General features: G+C 38.3%; 1 long non-coding RNA gene across 1 annotated transcript; it reads left to right on the top strand.

Moving 5' to 3' along the window:
- The first annotated feature begins 3,065 nt into the window (after nt 1–3,065).
- Nucleotides 3,066–24,738, top strand: LOC145540860 (uncharacterized). Its single transcript, XR_014078601.1, has 3 exons — nt 3,066–3,203; nt 8,683–8,802; nt 24,559–24,738. It is a non-coding gene; the product is annotated as an uncharacterized LOC145540860 (long non-coding RNA).

Here is a 24,738-nt window from a genome sequence, read left to right on the forward strand (position 1 = left end):
TCCTGGGTGTTCATTGGAAGGACTGATATTGAAGCTGAAACTCCAATACTTTGGCCACCTCATGGGAAGAGTTGACTCATTGGAAAAGACCCTAATGCTGGGAAAGATTGGGGGCAGGAGGAGAAGGGGACGACAGAGGATGCGATGGCTGGATGGCATCCCCGACTCGATGGACATGAGTTTGGTTAAACTCCGTGAGTTGGTGATGGACAGGGAGGCCTGGCGTGCTCCGATTCATGGGGTCGCAAAGAGTCGGACACGACTGAGCGACTGAACTGAACTGAAACTGTAGCCTGTCAGGCTCCTCTGTCCATGGCATTGTCCAAACAAGAACACTGATTAGGTTGCCATTTCCTTCTCCAGCCGATCTTCCCGACCCAGGGATCAAACCTTCGTCTCCTGCATTGCAGGCGGATTCTTTACCATCCAAACTGACGGAGTCTTTTGGCCTAGAAAAGAAAACAACAGTCTCTAAGGCCCTTGCTGAATCATCTAACTTCGGGGAAAACAAAACCAAACTTTAGGTCCCGCCCTGATGCTCCAGGCCGGTTGCATCTACCTGGGACTTATCACCCCCTGTCCAGAAACCTTCCACCCCCTACATCTGCCAGGGGCTTATCATCCCCTGACCAGAGGACTTATCACTCCCTGCCCAACTACAAATGCTATCTGAACTAAAGAATACCCAAAAGGTCCCACCTGGCTAACACTTCCCTTATCGTTTCCACAAACCTCCCTTTAAATATGAAGCCCCCCGATCCCTCTTGCCCTCTCAGCCTGGTCGTTAGGCCGACTGTCACCTCTCCTTGCCTGAATAAAGGTAACCTACCTCCGCTGAGGTCATCTCTCCTTCTTTTCTGCCTCGCCCGAACTATACCTTACATGAACCACCAGGGAAGCCCTATTAGTGTCCATGTAAAACCATAAACAATGGTTAAAGGTGATGGGGAATGCTGAATTATGAACAAATTAAAGAGATTCCTTTATTTTAAGATTATTCATAACAATTAGCATGCATGGTGCATGGCTGAGAGAAGAATGTCCCATGTAATGTCATCAAATTTATTTGACCAGTATTTTTTTTTAAACCGATTAAACGGCCTACTTAAAATTAAAGTATAACTTTCTACCAATTTTATCCTCTACCAACTTCATCCTTTTAGGATGGTTATTTTTATAGTTCAATTTAATTGAAAACTTTTTAGAAATGAGTACTTTCTGGTTGATATTAAACTTCAAGTTGTAGTAGAAGAATTTACAAGTAAATAGTACACCATGCAGTACATTAACATAAAACTCTCAGTAAAACTGTAAATCACACAGAGTTTATTGCCTTAGCTAGCAGTTCCTATTTTCTTAATGTAGATTTTGGATTCAAAGATATTTGAGAAACAATGTTAGTAAAGGGTCTTTTTAGATAGTTATTGTTTGTCTTTCATGAATGTTAAACAATTCTTTCTTGGACTTTTGTTAAATCATAATTATAAATCATAAAATTTTTCCATAGGAAAAGATAATCAGTTATTTGCCTTTATATTCTTATTTTAAGTATATTTCATCTTATTACATGATTTTAAGCATAAATGCAATAGGTATAAGCAGGTTGTTAATAAAATAGGTTGTAATTTTTAGTAAACATACATCTCAATGGTAGGTGTATATGTGTGTAGGTGTACATTTAGTAAACTAGATGTTCATAGTTCAGTAGACTAGCTAGTCATCTTTAGTGTACAACCGACATAGCACAGACCATTTATAATAAAAAAAGGACATTGAATAATCTGGCAAGTCCATTCATTAGAAGTTTAGAGATAGTCTTCTATAACATTAGTTTACATTTTGCTTTATGTAGCAGAGAAAAATAATGTTATATCTTGGTTAAGTAACAAACAATCTGAAGATCAACAAAGAGTGGGTAGGAACACTTCCTTCTAAGGTATACTGCATAAAACAAATGAGTACTCATCTGTTAAGAAACTGCTTAACAGAATGATAATGATGTTTGGCATTCAGTAGACAGAGTTTGTTAAGTCATTGAAGAAGTGAATGATTAAACTAATATTGATAATTTATGAATTTTACTGACACAAAGGATAGATGAATCATATGTATTAATATAATATGCAATGCTCACCTTAATCTGGAAGAGGAAATGGCAACCCATTTCAGTATTCTTACCTGGGAAATCCCAAGGACAGAGGAGCCTGGTGGGCTACAGTCCACGGGATTGCAAAGAGTCAGACATGACTGAGCACACACACACGCTCACCTTAATAATCACCGATCTAACTATCCTATAGGAAGGCATATAGGAGTGGGTGCAAGTGTACTTATCAACTAGTGGTACATGAGGGTGGAGCTATCTCTTGGTATCACATATATGAGGAAGCCCATTCCATTCAGTTCACTTCAAAGAACAATATACTACATGCTGAAACAGCTTAGAAATGATACTAAAACTTTATATAGCCTATAAAAGCAAAATCAGAGCCATGGCCATGAGTAAAATTCAGTTTAACAAGAAAAAGCAAATTCTTATCAGGAAAACTTCAAGGTTCTGTATCGAAGGTTAAGAATTGCTAATTGCGAATTAACAGCAAGGTGAGAACAGTAATTATTTTCAGAAAGTTTGAAGTAATATCTTTAAAAGTTGTTGTCCTTGGCAATTTACTTGAAAAGCAGGGATCTACAACTGTGGGAACTCCTGGATGTGTCCAATGGCATAGCTCATTGATCCTGTCACTGAGCACATTAGTGCTAAGCCATTTATGACTTCAAATATGACATTTTTCTGTTCTTTTTGAAATTCTATCTCATATTTCTATTCATTAAGAATAATTTCTCAGACCATGGGGAAAATTTTTTTTAAATTGTGTTTGCATATCTTTTAATTCAGAGCTACATTGTAAGATTTTTTTCCCCTAACTCTCTATTTTCATCTGGTTTAAAATTCTTTATACTTCACCTCTCCATCTCTTTTAACGTTCTGTAACAATAGAGCAAACTGAGTACCACACTTAGGTGACGCAGCGGAATCAGAAGGTGAAGTGGTTGCCTAGCAACATCACCTGTGAGTAATTAAGCATCTCTTGAGAATTTCTGAATTTTGCTTTAAACTCTTGGCCTTGTTACAGATAGCTATTTGGACTAGTCGGACTCTGCCTATTGCATTAAAGATTGTAATGCCCAAGATGGAGAATCAGGTAAGAAGATTCTATCACAAATTGTTTTTTGACAAGTTCACATCTCACTCCTTTCCTTGCAGTCTGCCTAAGGCACATACCAAGATAAGTACAGATGACTGTGATTATCACAGACAAAAACTTACTTCCCCTCTAAGCAATTTACATTACAACACTATATTTTGATTCCTAGCCATTCATTGTCTTACTCTGGCTTAAGTCAGTGCTAAAAATATGTGGAAGCATCCAATTCAGGTGAACTTTTAGTATTCTTCCAAATCTGAAGACTTAAAAATCATTTCAAGCTACAAGAAGCATGTTGTATGGAATTCTATCACATTTTATAACCCTTCAATCATTATGCTCTTAGGCAACTTTTCAGAACACTCCTTTCCTCAAAGAAGCACATTTTCATCAAAGAGCATCCTCTGAAATACGTTATGAGAACAAACACTTTGGAATGCTCTCAATTTACTCAAGATGCCTAACATATCTTTATAGAAATATATATGACTGTGGGACTTCATATATAAATGAAACATCTAAACCATGGGATTTAAATAAAGTCAACATGATAATAATTGTTGACATGACAATAATAACAAACTGTTTCAATAAAACGCCAATAGTTAAAACAACAATGAAATAAAGATTAAAATGATCCTAACGCAATAAAGAGCAAAAATGAGCTAAGGATACTGAAATGTTGGGTATCCTTTAGGGGTTCTGAAGAGCTCTAGTACCATAGTACTTTATGTCTCAGCACAGAAAGGATTTTGTGAGAGGCAAAGTGGTACATATACACAATGGAATATTACTCAGCCATTAAAAAATACATTTGAATCGGTTCTATTGAGATGGATGAAACTGGAGCCCATTATACAGAGTGAAGTAAGCCAGAAAGAAAAACACCAATACAGTATACTAATGCATATATATGGAATTTGAAAGATGGTAACGATAACCCTATATGCGAGACAGAATAAGAGATACAGATGCATAGAACAGTCTTATGGACTCTGAGGGAGAAGGTGAGGCTGGGACGTTCTGGGACAATAGCATTGAAACATGTATATTATATGTGAAACAGAACACCATTCCAGGTTCAATGCATGAGACAAATGCTCAGGGCTGGGGCAATGGGATGACCCAGAGGGATGGGATGGGGAGGGAGGTGGGAGGGGGGTTCAGTATGGGGAACACATGTGGACCCATGGCTGATTCATGTCAATGTATGGCAAAAACCACTACAATATTGTAAAGTAATTAGCCCTCAACTAAAATAAATAAATTTATTTAAAAAAAAAAGAAGTGAATGAGATGGCTTCACAGGTGAATTCTACCAAAAGTTTAGAGAAAAGTTAACACCTATCCTACTCAAACTCTTCCAGAAAATTGTAGAGGAAGGTAAACTCTCAAACTCATGCTAAGAGGCTGTAAGGGGAAACACACTGATTGAAACCGCCCACCCTGGCCAGGAACCATAGTAACTATTTGCATGAGTTGTTTTACAACAGGAGGTCCTGCTAAGGAACACAGAACTAATAAGCCACCACCAACCGGAAGAGTTCGAGAAAGGTCAAAAGGAGGCACCACATGTCTGACCACCTCCCAGAATCCTTCTCTCTGGCATCCATCTTGGCTGAACAAGGTGTGCACCACCAGGAAGGACTCTGAGTCAGAATGATTGGCTAAGGACAACCCGGAAACTAATCCCATCACCATAAAACCTGAGACTGTAAGCCATGTGGCAGAGCTGTTCTCCTGGGTTCCCTTACCCTACTGCTCTCCACCCAGGTGCCCTTTCCCAATAAAATCTCTTGGTTTGTCAGCACATGTGTCTCCTCGGACAATTCAGGTCCCCCTTCCTGCAACAAATGCTGACTCTGGCGGAGACTCTTCTTCTCTGCGACTGACACCCTGACCACTTGGGGGTACTCAGGGACCAGCTTGCCCACAAATTGACCAGACCCAGTGGCCACAACTGGGACCCTTTGTCCCTGGTCTTCTCCTGACATGGACAACTGGCCAGAGTGTCCCGACCTGGTAAGGAACAAGAGACTTTATTGACCTCTCTCCCCTTCCCTCTCGCTTTCCTCTCCTTAACCCTTTCTATTCTTCCCCTTTTTTCTAGTCCCCCAGTCCTGGATACAGGAATCTGGTCTGAGGCCCTGAGCTGAGGATTGGAGACTGATCACCTCCTCTTGGCAGAGAATTGGAATTCTGGTTCTGTTCTGTGTTCTGATCTGATTTCTGGTAGGGCCAAGTTCCAGTCCTCCCTTCTCTGGAGGCCCAGGGTAAAGTCCTGTAACACCTGGGTATCTGCAGGTGGCAAGAGACGTCTGTAAGGCCAACCCTTTTGCCCCTCCTTTCCCGCCTCCTCCCCCTTCTTTTTTCAACCTGGCTTCCTTTCCTCCCTTTGAAATGTTTGATGACCTGAGATATTTTCATTTACTCTGTTAGTACTTGGATCTGAAATTCTGTGTCTTTATAGGAGGTTTTCTGAGAGACTATTCTTGTATTTACGGAAGTGTCTGATGAGGACTGCCAGGTGTGTGTTTTAACTCTGTGTTCTGTGTTGTGATTTGTGATGGCCATTTTGCTTTGTCTGGCCACCATTTGGTTTAGACTTGCCTGCCATTTTGTTAGAACTTGAATTTCTTTCCCTGTGCCTTGATACCAGGGCTCTGGTATCACTTATTTAGACCATCTCTAACACCTGAGACTGAGGAAAAATGGGAAAAATCCTTTAAAAATTTTATTTATTACAACTGCTCCTTATAAACTAGTAAATTTTATATTGTAATATCTAATTCATGACTAAAATTAGAAAATGAAGCTAGATCTTGCACTGTGTCTGTCTAAATATGTCTTGGTATATCATTGTGTCTGGGTAATATTTTTGAAGTAAATTTGTAAATGAGCTCTACGTAATTGGCTTAAAGAAAGGTAAGGCTTACAAATCAAATAATTCTAAATTAAACAGTAAATTCCAGGTTCATGTGAACTGGTAAATATTCAGTATTAAATACTTGATATTAATGTTTGTTTGTTGACCTATCTAATATAGGCATGTCTTACAGTAATTAACCTTAAGTAGAATATTTTCATTGTACCTAGGTTTCAGTTCAGTTCAGTCGCTCAGTCGTGTCCGACTCTTTGCTATTCCATGAATTGCAGCACGCCAGGCCTCTCTGTCCATCACCATCTCCCGGAGTTTACCCAAACTCATGTCCATCGAGTCAGTGATGCCATCCAACCATCTCATCCTCTGTCGTCCCCTTCTCCTCCTGCCTCTAATCCTACCCAGCATTAGGGTCTTTTCCAATAAGTCAACTCTTTGCATGAGGTAGCCAAAGTATTGGAGTTTCAGCTTCAACATCAGTCCTTCAAGTGAACACCCAGGATTGATCTCCTTTAGGATGGATTGATTGAATCTCCTTGCAGTCCAAGGGACTCTCAAGAGTCTTCTCCAACACCACAGTTCAAAAGCATCAATTCAGCGGTGCTCAGCTTTCTTCACCGTCCAACTCTCACATCCATACATGACCACTGGAAAAACAATAGCCTTGACTAGATGGACTTTTGTTGGCAAAGTAATGTCTCTGCTTTTAAATATGGCTATCTAGGTTGGCCATAACCTTCCTTCCAAGGAGTAAGCGTCTTTTAATTTCATGGCTGCAATCACCAACCACAGTGATTTTGGAGCCCCCAAAAATAAAGCCTGACACTGTTTCCACTGTTTCCCCATATATTTCCCATGAAATGATGGGACCAGATGCCATGATCTTAGTTTTCTGAACATTGAGCAAGTTAAATATTATCATATCTGTTACAAGTTTGTCAACAAGGACATTACCTCGAGTGAAGAAACGTCTAATAAAAACTGTAAATGAGATATGAGCTTTTGGATAAACTCTATTAAGAATAATTATTCTTTAGAAATATCTGTCTAAAATAGTCTCTCCTGATGGACGTAACTTGAATTTCTAAGGGTTGTGTTAAACAAAGTGTTGGAAGTGTATTGAATAGTTAGGTCATTTCCAAATAAAATAAGATTTTGAAACATTTACTTACTAAACACTAATTTCCATTTACAGAGAAACAAAGAGACTTGGGACTATAAGTGAATAATGTTTGGTGCTTTTCTAAAATGTTCTAAGAAAGCAAGGGTTTTAGAGATTATCACTGGTATTTATGCTCACCAATCTATAAAATGCTAATATAAAAGTTCTTGACTGCTAAAGGAAAATAGGAAGTGTGTTTTCAGTAAAAAAAAAAAAAAAAAAAAGTATGAAAAAATACTAAAAAGAGTTATGCATGATCAGGATTTTCTAAAATTGGATTGCAATTAGTTAGATAAATGGATTTTGTTAGGAATGGCACAGCCATAAGAAAACTGGTTAGAGCCAACTAGGTCCAAGATGATGGAGCTGACTTTCACTAGACCTTGAGCCTCGGTATTTACACCCATTGTGACCTATCAACAAGCTAAATGATACACCCATCAACACTGACTAAATCTGATCAAATGTTCTAAACCTTTTTAATTGATCTTTCGATAAAACTTTCTAAATCAAATCCTTTTGAAGATCCTTTAACCTCTAGCTAACTTTGGAATGCTTCAGAGGGCACCTGAAACATCCCAAAGAGAGATAAGAAACTGTGTTTATTTGGTTGGTTAAATTACATGAAAAAGATTATCAAATGAGTAATAAATCCACTCATGTCATAATGTATGGTAAAATTACTAATACAGATATCCTAGAAATTATATGGAGTTCTTAACATTCTGATATGTCCTGGTATTCTAATGGAGACTGAATGAACCAGCGAATATGCTTATAACTTTTTATGGTTTCTATCTAAAAAAATACGGGTTTGAATCTTATGTTTTCTGGGAGTACGGAAAACCTTCCTCTCAAACTAATTATGACAATACTTTGGTAAAATCATATGTTATAAACAAAACAATTGTATTTTCTCTCTATCTGACTTCTCCAGAAATTGGAAACTCTTAGGTTTCCAGTAAGTTTATCAAATGAGTTAGGAAGGTTATCTCACTAACAGGTACAAAAATCTCAAGGAATTTTTGAGACCTTAAAAAGGGAAGAATTCACCTAGATTTGTTAGGCAAAATCTGTGTTAGGCCTTTGGTGTGAGTTTCCCAGCCCTGTTTTATTTTACAAGTTTAGTCTGAGACTATAAATGTCTCAGCAAAATAAAAAGTCTATGATCAATTATGATTATATAAATCATCAAATCAAAATTAGTGAGAACAGAACTATTTTGCAAACAAACTAGCCTTAATTTGGTTATATTTGATAAAAATGAGGGTAATTTTAGGGAGAAAAAGATGTTTCAATAAATGTTAAATTTCAGTTTGTTAATGAAGGTCTGCATTTAGTAAGACTCATTTCTTGGATAGTTCTTTGCTATTTTGTGATATTAATGTAAAATGTAATTGAATTCTTAAAGAATACCCTGTTTGTTTCTGAAGCTTATCTCAGTAATCTATCTTTGGATGAAGATCAGATGCCTCATGACCTGCAACCAGAACTGGGAAAAGACATAATTTAAGGGACTATCTCTAACCTGGATGGAAGGACTTTTCTATCAGGTACTCTTAACTAGCTCATGCATGGAACTGAAGGGAAATTAACTTTTAGATTAATTCCCACTTCCAAAGGCCCCTACCCTGGATTGGTCTATAGAGAAGACAGCTGACCTGTCGCATCTTAAAATGATGCTCAAGCAGAGGAGAAACTACACTACACCAGGATGAGAAGATGATGACATCAGAGGCAGACAGCTTGCCTAAGATGCTGGACCTGATTCGTATGATCATTTATAATGTTTTCTTGACTTCTTAGACGTTTACATACAAATCAAATGCTTTTCTATCATAGTATTTTATAGGCCTGATCCTATGCTAGTTTTAGAAATCAATCCAATTGTTAGGTTTGTGGCCAATTACCTGTGTCTAGTTCTGGGTTACCTTGGTAAATTTCTCTACTACAAGGCTCTAACTGGCTGGCCCTGAGAAAATTTACTTTAAAAAAAATTATAGTCATATTCAGGTCACTGTCATATTACTAGATGGGATCCCCTCACCAGGCCAATTAATAATGCCTGCTCTGACTCTGGCCATAAATTTGAGCTTTCTTCTATTACTCAAGCTCAATCAGAGCAACAAGCAAAATTTCAGCAAAGGAGGGAAAAAATCTCCCACAACTATGGGATGGATTTATATAGATAACACCAGGCTATGGCAATTTAAGTTTAAAATCTCCTCTATTTTGGAAACAATTAAATCATACTAAGGAAGGCGATGGCACCCCACTCCAGTACTCTTGCCTGGAAAATCCCATGGACAGAAGAGCCTGGTAGGCTGCAGTCCATGGGGTCGCAAAGAGTCAGACACGACTGAGCGACTTCACTTTCACTTTTCACTTTCATGAAGCTGAAACTCTAATACTTTGGCCACCTCATGCGAAAAGTTGACTCATTGGAAAAGACCCTAATGCTGGGAAGGATTGCGGGTAGGAGAAGAAGGGGACGACAGAAGATGAGATGGTTAGATGACATTACCGACTCGATGGACATGAGTTTGGGTAAACTCTGGGAGTTGGTGATGGACAGGGAGGCCTGGCATGCTGCGATTCATGGGGTCACAAAGAGTCGGACACGACTGAGAGACTGAACTGAACTGAAAGGTAGAATCTATTCTCTAAACTCTTTCATGCTGCTGAGACCTTACAGTGAACAATGTCAGATTCATGATCTCCAAAGAAGAAAATTTAGCTTCAGAATCAGAGACCAGGTTTAACCACTCAGGGCTCTTGTGTGGCAGAAGTTTTATTTCAGTGAAAAGGGACAGAGAAAGCTTCTGACATAGACATCAGAAGGGGGCAGAGAATGCCCTCTCACTAGTCTTAGCAAGGGACCTATATACTTTTTTAATTGGTTATTACAGTGACTAAAACTAAGGTATGTAGGAAAAAACAAACAAAAAAAAGTTGGTCCTTTTCTCCTCCTTGAAAACTCTAGATCCCTATCTCCTCCTCCAGAGCCCCAGACCTCTCTCTCCTCCTCAGGGACCCTGGATTTCTTATCAATCTGCCTAGGAATTGACTCTCTCATTACTTCCTATGTACATGCAATATGCTTGGTGGTTCTACCATCTGCTATAGATGCTACCAAGATTTGTCACTCTGAGGAAGGTTTGAATAGCTTATTACTCTCTCTAGCATCTCTGTGTGGGACTTATTGCTTACTTGAGGTCAGCCTGATTTACAGAGTTGGCAGTCTAAATTTCAAAATAAAAACTACTGGAGGTCCTGGTTTTACATTTTGAACTCAGATATGTGTTCAGAAGGAAATGGCAACCCACTCCAGTATTCTTGTCTAGAGAATCCCATGGACAGAGGAGCCTGGCGGGTTGCTGTCCATAGGGTCGCATAGAGTTGGACATGACTGAAGCGACTTAGCATGCACGCATGCATTGGAGAAGGAAATGGAAACCCACTCCAGTATTCTTTCCTGGAGAATCCCAGGGACAGAGGAGCCTGGTGGGCTGCCGTCTATGGGGTTACACAGAGTCGGACACGACTGAAGTGACTTAGCAGTAGCAGCAGCAGGAATTCCATCAAAATCTATTAGAATGTTTCCCAGGCTTTAATAAAATAGAACTTCTTCCCATTTGTCTTTCATCCCCTGTGTTTTAATTTTATTTCTGAATATTAGTAGTGAGGATGCCTGCAGTGTGTGCATGCTTAGTCGCTAAGTCATGTCTGAGTCTTTGCAACCCATGGAATGTAGTCCATCAGGCTCCTCTGTCCATGAGATTCTCCAGGCAAGAAAATGAAGTGGGTAGCCATTCCCTTCTCTAGAGGATGTTTCCGACGCAGGGATTGAACCCAGGTCTCCCACATTGCACACAAACTCTTTAACATCTGAGCCACCAGGGGTCCCAGTAGAGAGGATGGGAGAGTTATAAAATATCAGTATCAAGTCCATTTTAAAACCAACTTTTATGATTACAAATTATCTCAAAGGGAATGTTTTTCCTTTTTATATTCAATAAATTATCATTAAGAATGCAATAATAAAAATAATAAAATAAAATCTCTTCTATAGTGAAAAACAAAGAGAGGTGGTGGAATGAAATGTTTTCATCATAGAAAAATTAAGCCATCACCATAATGATGATAATTAAGAGTACTTCACCATGAAATAAGTAATTGGTGAGAAGTAATTAACTGAAAATGATTTGGTATAAACCTTTGTATGTTAGTGCAAAGCTAGACAAATATAACAGAACAGAATCCAGAAATAGTCTTAAACACACATAGTCACTTAATTTACTACAAAGATGCCTATAAAACTCAATGGGAAAAGATTTTTTCAAAACTATTGAGTATGTATAATGTATACTGTATATATCATGTATAATGCATATGCCAAAAAATTGATGCTTTTGAACTTGGTGTTAGAGAAGACTCTTGAGAGTCCCTTGGACTGTGAGGAGATCAAACCAGTCAATCCTAATGGAAATCAGTCCTGGGTGTTCATTGGAAGGACTGATGTTGAAGCTGAAACTCCAATACTTTGGCCACCTGATGCAAAGAATTGACACAATGGAAAAGACCCTGATGCTGGGAAAGATTGAAGTCAGGAGGAGAAGGGGACAACAGAGGATGAGCTGGTTGGATGGCATCACCGACTCAATGGACATGAGTTTGAGCAAGCTCCAGGAGCTGGTGATGGACAGGAAAACCTGGTGTGCTGCAGTCCATGAGGTCCCAAAGTGTTGGACATGACTGAGCAACTGAACTGATCCTATTGATTACCTATAATACACAAAGTTCAGTTCAGTCGCTCAGTCGTGTCCGACTCTTTGCGACCCCATGAATTGCAGCACGCCAGGCCTCTCTGTCCATCACCAACTCCCGGAGTCTACCCAAACCCATGTCCATCGAGTCGGTGATGCCATCTAACCATCTCATCCTCTGTCGTCCCCTTCTCCTCCCGCACCCAATCCTACCCAGCATTAGGGTCTTTTCCAATGAGTCAGCTCTTCGCATGAGGTGCCCAAAGTATTGGAGTTTCAGATTCAACATCAGACCTTCCAGTGAACACCCAGGATTGATCTCTTTTAGGATGGATTGATTGGTTCTCCTTGCAGTCCAAGGTACTCTCAAGTGTCTAATACACAAAAGTACATTTAAAATGGATGGTAATGGTGAAGTGGAAAGTTAAAATAAGAAGTACTCCAGGAGAAACACCCAAGAATATATCTTTATAACTTTGGGATAGGGACTTGTTTTTGTTTTCTTTTTTTGGAAGCAGGACACAAAATTCACCAACATTAAAGGAAAAGATTCTTGAATTGGACTACATTAAGATTAGGAAACATTGCATACCATTTAGAGTAAAAACAATGTTATAAAATAGGACAGAATATTTAATAAAAACTGACAACTTACACTTAGATTTTATAAATAATATCTAAGCATCAATAATAAAAAGACAGACAATACGAAAGAGAAATGTGCCAATAGACCTCAGTCAGCACACTACAAAAGAGTATATCAAAATGGTCAAAAATATGAAAATATTAAAACATTTAAACTCATTGCTCACCATAGAAATGCAAATTGAACCACAATATGATACCTCTTATGCCCATAGAAGAGTTTATTTCTTTAAAAATTCATAATACAAAGTGTACAGAGTGTTAGCAAAAATTTGCATGTGCACTCAGTTGCTCTGTCGTTTCTGACTCTTTGCTATCCCATGGAATTATAGCCTCCCTGTCTCCTCTGTCCATGGAATTTTCCTGGCAAGAATATTGAAGTGGGTTGCCATTTCCTACTATTTGAAACAGTTCAAATTCTGATTCCCTACTGGTAGAACACAAATTAAAATAGTATGTCCATTCTGTAAAACTCTTTGGGGGCATCTACCAGAAGGAAAAATACGCAAAATATATAACTAGGAAATATCACACTTTGGTGGGTATCTATGTCTATATCTATATAAAAACAAAAGACATAAAAATTTTCAGAGTAGGATTCAGTTCTGTTCAGTTGCTCAGTCATGTCCGACTCTTTGTGACCCCATTTATATTCTATTGTTGATGGACAATTGTTCATCAACAATAGAACATAAATTGTGGACTAGTCATACAATATAATCTGTACCATAACAAGAAAATAAAATACTATTACTATCTAAGGGGTAAAACTCAAAATATTATGAAATGATAGACATAAAATAACATGTAGTGATGGAGTTTCAGCTTCAACATCAGACCTTCCAATGAACACCCAGGATTGATCTCTTTTAGGATGGATTGATTGGATCTCCTTGCAGTCCAAGGGACTCTCAAGAGTCTTCTCCAACACCACAGTTCGAAAGCATCAATTCTTCTGTGCTCAGCTTTCTTCACCGTCCAACTCTCACATCCATACATGACCACTGAAAAAACCATAGTCTTGACTAGACGGAATTTTTTTGGCAAAGCAATGTCTCTGCTTTTAAATATGCTATCTAGGTTGGCCATAACCTTCCTTCTAAGGAGTAAGCGTCTTTTAATTTCATGGCTGCAATCACCATCAGCAGTGATTTTGGAGCCCAAAAAAATAAAGTCTGACACTGTTTCCCCATCTATTTCCCACAAAGTGATGGGACCAGTTGCCATGATCTTAGTTTTCTGAACTTAGAGCTTTAAGCCAACTTTTTCACTCTCCTCTTTCACTTTCATCAAGAGGCTCTTTAGTTCTTCTTCACTTTCTGCCATAAGGGTGGTGTCATCTGCATATCTGAGGTTATTGATTTTTCTCATGGCAATCTTGATTCCAGCTTGTGTTTCTTCCAGCCCAGTGTTTCTCATGATGTACTCTGCATATAAGTTAAATAAGCAGGCTGACAATGTACAGCCTTGACGTACTCCTTTTCCTATTTGGAACTGGTCTGTTGTTCCATGTCCAGTTCTAACTGTTGCTTCCTGACCTGCATACAGGTTTCTCAAGAGGCAGGTCAGGTGGTCTGGTATTCCCATCTCTTTCAGAATTTTCCACAGTTTATTGTGATCCACACAGTCAAAGGCTTTGGCATAGTCAATAAAGCAGAAATAGATGTTTTTCTGGAACTCTCTTGCTTTTTCGATGATCCAGTGGATATTGGCAATTTGATCTCTGGTTCTTCTGCCTTTTCTAAAACCAGCTTGAACATCTGGAAGTTCACGGTTCATGTATTGCTGAAGCTTGGCTTGGAGAATTTTGAGCATTACTTTACTAGCATGTGAAAGTGCTGCACTCGATATCTTTGTCTAAAGTAAGGCAATACCAAAAAAAGCTCAGAGTACTGCAGAATTGCACTCATCTCACATACTAGTAAAGTAATGCTCAAAATTCTCCAAGCCATCGACAAAGGAGGCAAGAATATACAATGGAGAAAAGACAATCTCTTTAACAAGTGGTGCTGGGAAAACTGGTCAACCACTTGTAAAAGAATGAAACTAGAACACTTCCTAACACTGTGCACAAAAATAAACTCAAAATGGATTAAAGATCTAAACGTAAGACCAGAAACTATAAAACTCCTAGAGGAAAACATAGGCAAAACACTCTCCGACATAAATCACAGCAGGATCCTCCATGACCCACCTCCCAGAATATTGGAAATAAAAGCAAAAATAAACAAATGGGACCTAATTAAAATTAAAAGCTTTTGCACAACAAAGGAAACTATAAGCAAGGTGAAAAGACAGCCTTCGGAATGGGAGAAAATAATAGCAAATGAAGCAACAGACAAACAATTAATCTCAAAAATATACAAGCAACTTCTGCAGCTGAATTCCCGAAAAATAAACGACCCAATCAAAAAATGGGCCAAAGAACTAAACAGACATTTCTCCAAAGAAGACATACAGATGGCTAACAAACACATGAAAAGATGCTCAACATCACTCATTATTAGAGAAATGCAAATCAAAACCACAATGAGGTATCATTTCACACCAGTCAGAATGGCTGCTATCCAAAAGTCTACAAGCAATAAATGCTGGAGAGGGTGTGGAGAAAAGGGAACCCTCTTACACTGTTGGTGGGAATGCAAACTAGTACAGCCACTATGGAGAACAGTGTGGAGATTCCTTAAAAAACTGGGAATAGAACTGCCATATGACCCAGCAATCTCACTGCTGGGCATATACACCGAGGAAACCAGAATTGAAAGAGACGCGTGTACCCCAATGTTCATCGCAGCACTGTTTACAATAGCCCGGACATGGAAGCAACCTAGATGTCCATCAGCAGACGAATGGATAAGGAAGCTGTGGTATATATACACAATGGAATATTACTCAGCCATTAAAAAAATACATTTGAATCGATTCTACTGAGATGGATGAAACTGGAGCCCATTATACAGAGTGAAGTAAGCCAGAAAGGAAGACAACAATACAGTATACTAATGCATATATATGGAATTTGAAAGATGGTAACGATAACCCTATATGCGAGACAGAATAAGAGACACAGATGCATAGAACAATTTTATGGACTCTGAGGGAGAAGGTGAGGGTGGGACGTTCTGGGAGAATAGCATTGAAACATGTATATTATCATATGTGAAACAGAACACCATTCCATGTTCGATGCATGAGACAAGGGCTCAGGGCCGGGGCAATGGGATGACTCAGAGGGATGGGATGGGGAGGGAGGTGGGTGGGGGGTCCAGGAAGGGGAACACATGTAAATCCATGGCTGATTCATGTCAATGTATGGCAAAAAAAAAAAGAAAAGCAAAAAAAAAAAAAAAATTCTCCAAGCCAGGTTTCAAAATACGTGAACCGTGAACTTCTAGATGTTCAAGCTGGTTTTAGAAACGGCAGAGGAACCAGAGGTCAAATTACCAACATCCGCTGGATCGTTGAAAAAGCAAGAGAGTTCCAGAAAAAAACCAATTTCTGCTTTATTGCCTATGCCAAAGCCTTTGACTATGTGGATCATAATAAACTGTGGAAAATTCTGAAAGAGATGGAAATACCAGACCACCAGACATGCCTCTTGAGAAACCTGTACTCAGATCAGGAAGCAACAGTTAGAACTGGTCATGGAACAACAGCTCAGTTTAGTCGCTCAGTCATGTGAGACTCTTTGTGACCCAGTGAACCGCTGCACGCCGGGCCTCCCTGTCCATCACCACTCCCTGAATCCACCCAAACCCATGTCCACTGAGTCAGTGATGCCATCCAACTATCTTATCCTCTGTCGTGCCCTTCTCCTCCTTTCTTCAATCTTTCCCAGCATCAGGGTCTTTTCTAATGAGTCAGCTCTTCACATTAGGTGGCCAAAATATTGGAGTTTCAGCTTCAGTATCAGCCCTACCAATGAATATTCAGGACTGATTTCCTTTAGGATGGACATGTTGGATCTCCTTGCAGTCCAAGGGACTCTCAAGAGTCTTTTCCAACACCACAGTTTAAAAGCATCAATTCTTCTGCAGTCAGCTTTCTTTATAGTCCAACTCTCACATCCATACATGAGCACTGGAAAAAACATAGCCTTGACTAGACAGACCTTTTTTGACAAAGTAATGTCTCTACTTTTCAATATGCTGTCTAGGTTGGTCATAACTTTCCTTGCAAGGAGTAAGCATCTTTTAATTTCATGGCTGCAGTGATTTCGGAGCCCAGAAAAATAAAGTCAGCCACGGTTTCCACTATTTCCCCATCCATTTGCCATGAATTGATGGGACCAGATGCCACGATCTTAGTTTTCTGAACGTTGAGCTTTAAGCCAACGTTTTCACTCTCCTCTTTCGCTTTCATCAAGAGGCTCTTTAGTTCTTCACTTTCTGCCATAAGGGTGGTGTCATCTGCATATCTGAGGTTATTGATATTTCTCATGGCAATCTTGATTCCAGCTTGTGTTTCTTCCAGCCCAGCGTTCCTCATGATGTACCCTGCATAAAAGTTAAATAAGCAGGGTGACAATATACAGCCTTGACGTACTCCTTTTCCTACTTGGAACCAGTCTGTTGTTCCATGTCCAGTTCTAACTGTTGCTTCCTGACCTGCATACAGGTTTCTCAAGAGGCAGGTCAGGTGGTCTGGTATTCCCATCTCTTTCAGAATTTTCCACAGTTTCTTGTGATCCACACAGTCAAAGGCTCTGGCATAGACAATAAAGCAGAAATAGATGTTTTTCTGGAACTCTCTTGCTTTTTCGAAAATCCATTAGATGTTGGCAATTTGATCTCTGGTTTCTCTGCCTTTTCTAAAACCTGCTTGAACATCTGGATGTTCACGGTTCATGTATTGCTGAAGCCTGGCTTGGAGAATTTTGAGGATTACTTTACTAGCATGTGAGATGAGTGCAATTGTGTGTAGTTTGAGCATTCTTTGGTATTGCCTTTCTTTGGAATTGGAATCAAAACTGACCTTTTCTAGTTCTGTGGCCATTGCTGAGTTTTTCAAATTTTCTGGCATACTGAGTGCAGCACTTTCACAATATCATCTTTGAGGATTTGAAATAGCTCAACTGGAATTCCATCACCTCCACTATTTTTGTTCGTAGTGATGCTTCCTAAGGCCCACTTGACTTCACATTTCATGATGTTTGGCTCTAGGTGAGTGATCACACCATCGTGATTATCTGGGTCATGAAGATATTTTTTGTACAGTTCTTCAGACTGGTTCCAAATAGGAAAAGAAGTATGTCAAGGCTGTATACTGTCACCCTGCTTATTTAACTTATATGCAGAGTACATCATGAGACACACTGGGCTGGAAGAAGCACAAGCTGGAATCAAGGTTGCCAGGAGAAATATCAATAACCTCAGATATGCGGATGACACCACCCTTATGGCAGAAAGTGAAGAAGAACTAAAGAGCCTCTTGATGAAAGTGAAAGAGGAGAGTGAAAAAGTTGGTTTAAAGCTCAATATTCAGAAAACTAAGATCATGGCATCTGGTCCCATCACTTCATGGCAAATAGATGGGGAAATAGTGGAAACAGTGGCTGACTTTATTTTTGGGGGCTCCAAAATCACTGCAGATGGTGATTGCAGCCTTGAAATTAAAAGACACTTACTCCTTGGAAGGAAAGTTATGACCAACCTAGATAGCATATTAAAAGGCAGAGACATTATTTTGCCAACAAAGGTCTATCTAGTCAAGGCTATGGTTTTTCCAGTAGTCATGTATGGATGTGAGAGTTGGACTATAAAGAAAGCTGACCACAGAAGAATTTATGCTTTTGAACTGTGGTGTTGGAGAAGACTCTTGAGAGTGCCTTGGACTGCAAGGAGATTCATCCAGTCCATCCTAAAGGAAATTAGTCCTGGGTGTTCATTGGAAGGACTGATAAAAAGCTGAAACTGCAGTACTTTGGCCACCTCATGTGAAGAGCTGACTCTTTTGAAAAGACCCGGATTCTGGGAAAAATTGAGAGCAAGAGGAGAAGGGGATGACAGAAGATGAGATGGTTGGATATCATCATTGACTCAATGGACATGAGTTTGGGTAAACTCTGGGAGTTGGTGATATACACGGACGCCTGTCATGCTGCAGTCCATGGTGTCGCAAAGAGTCGGACACAACTGAGCGACTGAACTGAACTGATATTTATATTAACTATACCTATACCTCTATCTGTAAAAATCAGTACTCACATTTAAGGACCCTCTAATTCATGATGGTTGGATGGCATCATAGACTCAATTTACATGAGTGTGAGCAAACTGTGGGAGATAGTTAAGAACAGGGAAGCCTGGAGGTCTGCAGTCCCTGGGGTTGCAGAGTCATACCCGACAGAGAGATGAAAGAACAACCATGCTAGGCATTGTGAGCAACACAAAGATGAAAAAAAACATGTCTATCACGCTTAGAATTTTGTGGTGTATTTAGAAGAAAGCAAAGCAGTGTCTCTTGGTTGTGAAAGCAACTCATTTTACCTACCATATGTTATTTTTACATGTATTTTGTGTAATTTTAACTCAAAATGCATGAGAGATTAATTTATAGTATGAAATTTTCTTTTTTTTTTTTTTTGCCAGAAATAACTTAAAGGCATTTCAGAGTTCTTCTGAAAATGTTATATATTCTCTCCATGCTGAAAATATGACAGACCTTGTGAATGAGTCGTTCTGGGTCATATATGTTAATATGGAAACAAAATAGTTCATGAAAACTGGTAGTAACTATTATTTTTATAAATGTATTTTCTTTTTTTTTCTGTGTACTGTCAGAAAAATATTCTTTTAAGTCTTTGCTGATAGCTGCCTGTAAGCAAATTATATTAGTGCAATCAATTAGGCCAAACATAAAGCATAGCTGCTTTTTAAGACAATCATTCTGGAGCTTTCATGAATATCCCTAGAGTATGTTAATCTATTATTTAGGAATTCTATTCCACTAGTCCCCAATTCCATATTTAATGATAGAGAATCAATATTGTCTTACTTTAGAAATTAATTATAATACATACTTCTGAAAACTTTTTTCCTATGTATACAATTTGAGTATTAGTAACTCTGTTAACTCAGAGTTCACTGTTTTTAGCCCAAACATGTCGGTGTAAAAGACAGTCTCTACAGTGTCCTCTGCAATCCACCCCTGCCATAAGGAAAAGAAATAAAATCTAACAACGCCCAGGTGAACTTCGGTTCACACAAACAACACATTTTCTAGTGAGCATTTTTCTACTCTCCTGCATAACTCCAACCTACACACTCTTCTCTCTCCCACTGAGCATGTGGCTCTCACCACTAGTATGGTTCCTCTTGATCACTGCCACAGTCTCTTTTTAAACATCATTGTTATTCACTCATTCTTTCTCCCCTCTCTCTCTTTTGACCCCTTCCACTCTTCTTCTCTATGCCTTTCCTCCTCTCTTGCTTCCCTGTCATTACATTCTTCTATCACAAATAGAAACTCCCCTCCAGTCTCTTAAAGGATAGTCAAGTCTCCCATTGTTGACTACTGCTGTGTCACTGCCCATTGACAACAGTGGTATCATGGTGTCCGGGCTGTATGGTAGTTCCCAGAGAAATAAGAAAGTGCATCTTTGCTTTTCTTTTTTCCTTAGGCAGTTCCAACATAGTATTTTTTGTTGTTGTTGTAGTTAAGGGTCTATAGTTTATGTTTGTGTTTTTTAAAGTTTTGCTTACATTTACCCCTTTACCCCAGAATGTTTTTTGCTGAATTACTGATATACTAACAGGTCCCAGGTTTTTATCTCCTGGAGTGGGTCTTTTCCTAGGAGACAGAACATTTGCAGTTGCATCAGCCTTCTGGCTTCAATGTGCCAATTTATCATCAAGCCTTGTGCTCATGCTCAGTTGCTTCAGTCATGCCTGACTCTTTGTGACCCTATGGACTGTAGCCTATGAGGCTCCCATGTCCATGAGGATCTCTAGGCAAAGACTGGGATGGCTTGCCATGCCCTCTTCTAGGTGATCTCCCCAGCCCAGGGATTGAACTGGAGACTCCTGTATCTTCTGCATTGCAGGCAGATTCATTATCCACTGAGCCACCTGGGAAGCCTAAATATATCTAAATCCTTCTATTGAACATAACTGACTCAATCTTTAATATCTTCCTACATACATAATTTTTTGGAAGGGGAAATATTAAAATATATCAATGTCAAATAGAGCATATGCTTAGGTATATTTCTTTAAAGATTTATTCTACTGTAATGCTCCAAACTGGTAGTTATTATTTCTTAAACAGTTTTCATTCTTTGTATTATTTATTGCATAAATTTCTTGAGACAGAATAGAATATCAATAAATTATATTGTAATCAATATCAAATTTATCTTAATATGATCATTATCTCAATAATGATATTGTTTCAGTTTTAATTTTAACTACTAAAAAATCACATTAGTGATAGTCATAGAAAAATAAAATTTACCTTTGTCTTAGTAATATGAATTCTAATAGAAATAGTATAGCATATAATTCACTAGAAAACTATTTAGCACTCAAGATTCAGAAAATTAAAACAAACTAAAATTCCTTAAATATAAATTGTAATAAATGATGAAAATGGGTATATATGAGTTGCATTTGTTTGAACAATAACACTTTAATATTTGTATGTTCAACATTTGTTAACCTGCTTAAATCTCAAGAGAGGAAGAAATCATTCTAAGCTGCCAGTTTTTCTCCCACAATGGGATATCATATTACAAAGTCCTTAATTTTTTTTAACTGAATAACCTGCTATGGAGTTTTATAGTACAATTATTTTATTTAAAGTTTCTTACTAATGAATATTGTAACCATCTCAAACAGCTTTTTCAGTTTCCCATTAAACCTTTAATAGGAACAAAAACAAAAAAGGAAAATACAACAATAGCAACAACAAAACACTTCAATTACAAGAGTACAATTCACCCAAACTCTCATAAAAAATAGTAACAAAAAATTATTGGTGAAAATAATTAGTTTTGTAAATGTTTATAGCACTTGTTACCTAACAGTCGATACAAAATGGTCATGTGCCTTAATTAATATAAAAATATGATTCTTTGTGTTGATGTTTTCATCATTTCTCTTTTTAGTTGTTTCAAATTGATGTTCTTATGTAGAGTGTCTAAGGACAACAACTAAAAACAAATGTAAAGTGAAATGAAAGTATGAGTGTAAAGAAAGAACCGTAGATATATAAGTGCCTTAAGGAGACTGGGAAGAAATAAAGGGAACATTTATAGGCAGTAGAGAATCCATGGCACTCATTGCGTGTTTTCGCTCTGTTAAACTGCAGTGTTGAAAAGGATTTTGAAACAAATTCTTATACCAACTTTGAGTTAAGGTTTATATTAATTCTTTTTCCAGGGTACTTGGAAAATGAATTTTTTTTGGAAAATGAATTTTTTATTAACATTAATCCAGATTGTTTAGAATAGTTGCTAAATTGACTGGTATTACATTTTGTCTTTTATAATGTGCTTTTTCTAGACACTTACTTTGTTTAGTATATTTACAATATTCTATTGCCCCCCCCTCACTGGCCAACCTAGTATAATAAACTTAAATTATACTAATTATAATTGTGTTTGAACATTTCAGGACTATGTCACATTCTTTTAAAACAGCATATATTTTTTAATACAAGGCACTTCCAAAAAAAGAAATGCAAAAAAGCAAAATGGCTGTCTGAGGAGGCCTTATAAATAGCTGTGAAAAGAAGGGAAGTGAAAAGCAAAGGAGAAAAGGAAAGTTATACCCATTTGAATGCAGAATTCCAAAGAAAAGCAAGGAGAGATAAGAAAGCCTTCCTCAGCTATCAGCGTAAAGAAATAGAGAAAAACAATAGCATGGGAAAGACTAGAGATGTCTTCAAGAAAATTAGAGATACCGAGGGAACATTTCATGCAAAGATGGGCTCAATAAAGGACAGAAATAGTAGGGACCTAACAGAAGCTATTAAGAAGAGGTGGTAAGAATACACAGAAGAACTGTACAAGAAAATATTCACTACCCAGATAATCACAATGGTGTAATCACTCACCTAGAGCCAGACATGGAATGTGAAGTCAAGTGGGCCTTAGGAAGCATCACTACGAACAAAGCTAGTGGAGGTGATGGAATTCCAGTTGAGCTATTTCAAATCTTAAAATATGATGCTGTGAAAATGTTGCACTCAATAACCAAGCAATTTTGGAAAACTCAGCAGTGGCCACAGGACTGAAAAAAGTCAGTTTTCATTGCAATCCCTAAGTAAGGTAATGCCAAAGAATGCTCAAACTACCACACAATTGCACTCATCTCACACATTAGTAAAGTAATGCTCAAAATTCTCCAAGCCAGGCTTTAGCAATATGTGAACCATGAACTTCCAGATGTTCAAGCTTGTTTTAGAAAAGGCAGAGGAACCAGAGATCAAATTGCCAATATCCGCTGGATCATCGAAAAAGCAAGAGAGTTCCAGAAAAACATCTATTTCTGCTTTATTGTTTATGCCAAAGCCCTTGACTGTGTGGGTCACAATAAACAGTGGAAAATTTTGAAAGAGATGGGAATACCAGACCACCTGACCTGCCTCTTGAGAAACCTGTATGCAGATCAGGAAGCAACAGTTAGAAATGGAAATAGAACAATAGACTGAATCCAAACAGGAAAAGGAGTATGTGAAGGCTGTATATTGTCACCCTGCTTATTTAACTTATATGCAGAGTACATCATGAGAAACGCTGGGCTGGAGGAAGCATAAGCTGGAATCAAGATTGCCAGGAGAAATATCAATAACCTCAGATATGCAGATGACACCACCCTTATGGCAGAAAGCGAAGAAAAACTAAAGAGCCTCTTGATGAAAGTGAAAGAGGAGAGTGAAAAATTTGGCTTAAAGCTGAACATTCAGAAAACTAAGATCATGGCATTTTGTCCCATCACTTCATGGTCAATAGATGTGGAAAAGTGGAAACCGTGGCTGACTTTATTTTTTGGGACTCCAAAATCACTGCAGATGGTGATTGCAGCCATTTAATGTAAGCATTAAAAGATGCTTACTCATTGGAAGGAAAGTTATGACCAACCTAGATAGCATATTGAAAAGCAGAGACATTACTTTGTCAACAAAGGTCTGTCTAGTCAAGGCTATGGTTTTTCCAGTGGTCATATATGGATGTGAGAGTTGAACTGTAAAGAAAGCTGAGTGCCGAAGAATTGATGCTTTTGAACTGTGGTGTTGGAGAAGACTTTTGAGAGTCCCTTGGACTGCAAGGAGATCCAATCAGTCCATCCTAAAGGAGATCAGTCCTGGTTGTTCATTGGAAGGACGGATGTTGAAGCTGACGCTCCAATACTTTGGCCACCTCATGGGAAGAGCTGACTCATTGGAAAAGACCCTGATGCAGGGAAAAATTGAGGGAAGGAGGATAAGGGGACGACAGAGGATGAGATGGCTGGATGGCATCACCTACTCAATGGACATGAGTTTGGGTGAACTCTGGGAGTTGGTGACAGACAGGGATGCCTGGCATGCTGTGGTTCATGGGATCGCAAAGAGTCAGACACGACTGAGCAACTGAACTGAACTGACTCCTTGCCTTTTAGATTCAAAAGTAGAAAATATTTACTCTGCCAATCTTTACACTATGGACACTTACCAAGCTGCTTGAGTGCAAAATATCAGTTTTTATTTTAATCTTATAAAACATAATGGATGCTAAATCTTTCGATTCCATAATAGTTTTTTGTTTTTAAGTTTTCTCTCCACAATAGCTTAAAAGATCACTTGAACAAAGATCCAGATACATCTGATTTAAATGTGATTGCTTGAAAATATTTCATTCTTTCTTCATATCTCTGGTTGCACATGATGATGTTGATCTTTGTGTTTCATTTTCAGGATATGGCTTGATAATTGAAGAACTAGCCTGTGATGAAAAATTTTTATAAAAGTGAGAATAATTTAAATGACATATTTCCATCAAGACAAACATGATGTGTGTGTGTGTGTGTGTATGTATGTTCACATATATGTTTATAGCTTATTTTATATAGAATAAAATAAATTCATATATGAATA

Source organism: Giraffa tippelskirchi, chromosome 3, assembly GCF_054371585.1.
Source record: "Giraffa tippelskirchi isolate mGirTip1 chromosome 3, T2T-mGirTip1v1.2.pri, whole genome shotgun sequence".
Taxonomy (NCBI): Eukaryota; Metazoa; Chordata; class Mammalia; order Artiodactyla; family Giraffidae; genus Giraffa; species Giraffa tippelskirchi.